At 38.6% G+C, this 4,772-nt stretch overlaps 1 pseudogene; it reads left to right on the top strand.

Moving 5' to 3' along the window:
* Window positions 1-391: 391 nt before the first annotated feature.
* Window positions 392-832, top strand: LOC121445099 (annotated as a pseudogene).
* The last annotated feature ends 3,940 nt before the right edge of the window (window positions 833-4,772 follow it).

The raw sequence follows: 4,772 nt of genomic DNA, 5'->3' as shown, positions 1-4,772 counted from the left end.
CCTTCAGACACATGATTTTATTTACAAAGAAACCAGAAATATACACTGGGAAAAAATAAAGCATCTTCAACAAATAGTGATGGTCAATCTGGATGTCTTCATGAAGGAGAATGCACAAAGACCCTGCACAAAATTCAAGCCCAAGAGGTTCAAATAAGTCAAGATAAAATCAGATACACTGAGCCTGATAGAAGACAAATTGGGGAAGAGCCTTGAACACATTGGCATAGGAGATGATTTTTCTGAACAGAACATCACATCAATAACACATGCACTAAAACCAACAATTAATAAATGGAACCTCATGAAAATAAAAAGGTTCTATAAGACAAATGACACTTCAATTGGACAAAGTAACAGGCTAAAGAATGAGAAAAGAGCTGCCGCCATAATGAAGTTCAATCCGTTTGTGACTTCTGACTGGAGCAAGAACGGCAAACGGCATTTCAATACACCTTCTTGCATTCGGAGGAATATCAAATCTTCCCCCCTTTTCAAAGAGCTGAGACGGAAGTACAATGTTAGATTGATGCCCATTCGAAAGGATGACGGAGTTCAGGTTGTCCGGGGACACTACAAAGGTCAGCAGATTGGCAAAGTGGTCCAAGTGTACAGGAAGAAAAAATACGTCATCTACATTGAACGGGTGCAGCGGGAAAAAGCTAATGGCACAACTATCCATGTGGGCATCCACTCCAGCAAGGTGGTGATCACCAGGCTAAAGCTGGACAAAGACTGAAAGAAGATCCTGGAAAGGAAAGCCAAGTCTCAACAAGTAAGAAAGGAGAAGGGCAAATACAAGGAAGAAACAATTGAGAAGATGCAGGAGTAAAGGTGTCTCATACAGTTTTCATTAAAACTGCTTGAGAAAAAAAAGAGAATAAGAAGATTTTTTTATCAATTCTACCTCCAATAGAGGACTAATATCTAAGATATATAAAGAATTCATGCGCTGGACGGTGGTGGCACAAGCATTTAATCTCAGCATTTGAGAGACAGAAGCAGGCATATATCTGTGAGTTCCAGCCCAACTTGGTCTACAGAGGGAGCACTAAGACAGCAAGGACAGTTTCTCAGAGAAAATCTGTCTCAAAAAGTCAAAAACAAACAAACAAAAAAAAACGAAACAAAAATTTATGATACTAGATTTCAAAAAAAGATTCAATAAAAAAATGGAGTACAGATCAAAACAGATCATTCTCAATAGAGGAATCTCAAATGGCTGAGAAACACTTGAGGAAATGTTCAACATCCTTAACCATAATGGAAATGCCAATCAAAATTACTTTGAGATTCCATCTTATACCTGTGAGAATGGTTAAGATCAGTAACACAAATGACATCTCATAATGGTGAGGCTATAGACTAAGGGGAACACTCATCTGTTTCTGTTGGGAGTTCAAACTTGTACAGCAACAATGTAAATCAATATGGGATTCCTCAGAAAACTGGGAATTGATCTACCTCAAGCTGCAGTTATAACACTCTTAGATATATACTTAATAGACTCTTCATCCTGCAACAAGGACACTTGCTCAACCATATTCATAGCAGATTTATTCATAAGAATCAGAACATAGATACAACCTAGATGCCTCCAGCCAAATAATGAATAAAGAAAATGTGGTACATTTAAACAATGGAATATTACACAGCTGTTAAAAATGACATCATGTAATTTGCAGGCAAATGCACGGATGTAGAAAAAGTTCACCCTGAATGAGGTAACCCACACCCAGAAAGAGAAGTATGATAAGCATTCACTTATAAATGGTATTATCTGCTAAGTAAATGATAATCAAGGAACAATCCAAAGACCCAGAGAGGTTAGGGACAGAGGAGGGGTCCAGGGGAGAGGCATGGATCTCTCTGAGAGAGGGAAATAGAGTAGATTTTGCAGGCGAACTGGAGCAGATGGGGTCTGGAGTGGGAGTGATCAGGTGAGAAGGAAGAAATGAGAGAGTGAGTGCCGGGAGCGATCTGGAATAAGGGGGGGGGGGAGGCATTTGTGGGGCAGTGTGGAATCCTAATGTAGTGACATTTTCCTGGAAGTTATAAGACTATTGAAGACTCTTAGAAATCTAAGATAAAGAATCTCAACTTGCTGTCCCCTGTAGGTAGGTAAGGCTTACAGTAGTGGGGCTGGGTTGCATTCAGTTGAGTTATTGGCCTAGGGTGTCCCATGGAGATCTTCCAAACAACCCAGGTTGGTGCTACTACAGATGGTTGTTCTCAGCAAACTAACAGCTGGGGCCCCATCACCAAGGACAACATTTACAGAGCTCACTGAATATAGAGAGGTTGAGCTGGTGACTGCATGAAGCCTACACTGCTCCATTCTAGTCTCTTTGGTGCAGGAGGTACTCTGTAGGCTACCAAAAGAGAAACATGGTCACCAAATCAGCCACAATACCTTTAACCAACAATCTGTCCTGTCAGAAAAAAAATGTGCTGGGGAAATTGTGGTGCAGATCTTGTGCAAATGACCTACCAACGTCTGATTTAACTTAAGGCCCACGCCAGGAGCGGGAGCACAGGCCCAACACTGCTTGGATAGCCAGTACCTGGTAGAAGGGAAGCTATGGTCAGGATGTATTGGTTAAGAATCTATTTTCAATTAAAAAATAAAACAACGCACCGTAATGTTAGGACTGCCTTGGATGTCACCCACAAGAAAATAAAGATAGTCCCATTGAAAAAAATTACTCTCATGGAAAGGTTTTGAATAAGTGAAAGGAAATTTAATACTGTTGATTCCTAGCGGCACAGTATCATCAAATACTTGTACCACATTGTTACCTTATTTAAATGTTTCCTTATTATTAATTTTTTAAATTATAAATAAAATATACTATATTATGAATAAGAATATATTATATAAAATTCTATTTTTAATAAAAGAAAAATTTAGAAGGAAAATGATAATTATTGAGATGAGATAGACGTTAAATTATTTCAATAAATTATTCTACCAGAGAGGCAACAGACTCACAAAGAGAGACTGAGACAGAGTGAAAGATTGTGATGCCACAGTATTCTGAGAAACAAGATTATTATTTGTCAACTAAAAATACTGTTAAATGTAAATGGAAAATAAAAATTAGTGATGTAAGATCAGAATACAATCTCTATACTATGATTTTCTATGTACTTGGAAACTTAACTACTTTACCTAGCTTCCAACACAGAGAAGGAAAGCAATATAAAAGATTAGTAAGGGTGGCCTCAACATAAGATCCTATTATCTGAAAAAATGGATAGAAATGCAAGATATCACTTTTGTGATTTGAATGAGAAATGATCTCCACAGTCTCAGGTCTGTGAATACTGGACATGGTAGCACATGTATGCAATCCTATCACTAAGGAGACAGAGGCAGGAAGATTGGGGGTTCAAAGCCAGCCTCTACTACATAGCATGATCAAGTAACTTTGGCTTATGTCAGATTACATCTCAAAAAGAAAAAAAAATGAAGAGATTATACGGTTTTTGAATAAAAATATACTTTGATTTATGAAACATTAATACAAAATGCTAATATCAGAAATACATTTTTAGCAGATACGGATGAATGTCTACATTGGTCATATACCTGCTCCAAGAAGGTTTGATGCACAAGCAAGTAAAATTTCCCTTCAAACAAAGCAGTAAGAAAAATGTTTTTTACAATATTTCTGAAAGGATACCCAAGGAACACAACATTCTTAATAGGCAACACAACAGTTTTGAGGATTTTATTTTTGGTGTTTTGACACAGTTTCTCTGTAGCTTTAGAGCCTGTCCGGGAACTAACACTTGTTGACCAGGTTGGCCTGTAACTCAAAGAGATCCACCTGCCTGTGCCTCCCAAGTGCTAGAATAAAAGGTGTGTGCCACCACTGCCCGGCTGCAACACAGTAGTTTTGATATTTTCTTTCTGAATATTTCCCCGATGTCATAAATTAAATCATAGTTCTTATTTGAAGTTCCTTATTAATATGACCTTCAAAAATAATCACTTTAAAAAGGCATATTTTATGTGTTTAGATGTTTTGTCTATATGTATATCTGAGCACCACATTAGTGCCTTGTGTCCACAGAGGCTAGAACAGTAGATAGAATACCCTGGAGCTAGACCTGCCATTTGAGTCCTGGGAATCAAATCTTGGTCTTCTGGAAGAAGAGCCAGTGTTCTTAGCCACACCAATACTCTACTTTTGAATACCGCCTTTATTATATTGTGACATTTTCCTCTAGAAGAGTTAGAATCAGATTTCAATAAGGATGCTGTCTATGAAAGACTACCCATGGTCCAGTAGATGTCCTTACACCATGTTACAGCAGATGTCTCTACAACTAAGCACTGGCAGCACTAAGTAAATTTAAGGGCAAATGGGAGCGAGGGAAAGAGAGAGAACAAGAATGTGTGTCATGAGTGACTGTCCCCTATGCCAAGCAAATGCCATCTTAGGACACTCAGTTGTGTCCTTTAGGAAAAGATCAACCAAGTTGGGCTTGTTAACAGCTTACTGGTTTACCTCCTCCCCCAAGTATCTAACTGCTCCCTACCAACTGATTCTTACCAAATGACAACACTACCCATACCCTGGTGGAGAGGCTAGAGTATAGGTTTGCAGATACACAAGAGAAAACTAAAGGAGGGGGCTCTATCTATGTAGCTAGGGGGAAGCGCTCATCCCTGATGGCTATGACTTTCTAGGTGCAGGCATTTGGGGAAGGCAAGCCCACACCCACATAAATAACCCTTCATCTATGCTTTAAAAAAAAGACAA

Source organism: Microtus oregoni, unplaced genomic scaffold (genome assembly GCF_018167655.1).
Source record: "Microtus oregoni isolate MIOR12 unplaced genomic scaffold, Mior012 000159F_ref0000335, whole genome shotgun sequence".
Classification (NCBI taxonomy): domain Eukaryota; kingdom Metazoa; phylum Chordata; class Mammalia; order Rodentia; family Cricetidae; genus Microtus; species Microtus oregoni.
The sequence above is the reverse complement of the archived record's forward strand: the minus strand, read 5'-3'. Positions and strand labels throughout refer to the sequence as shown.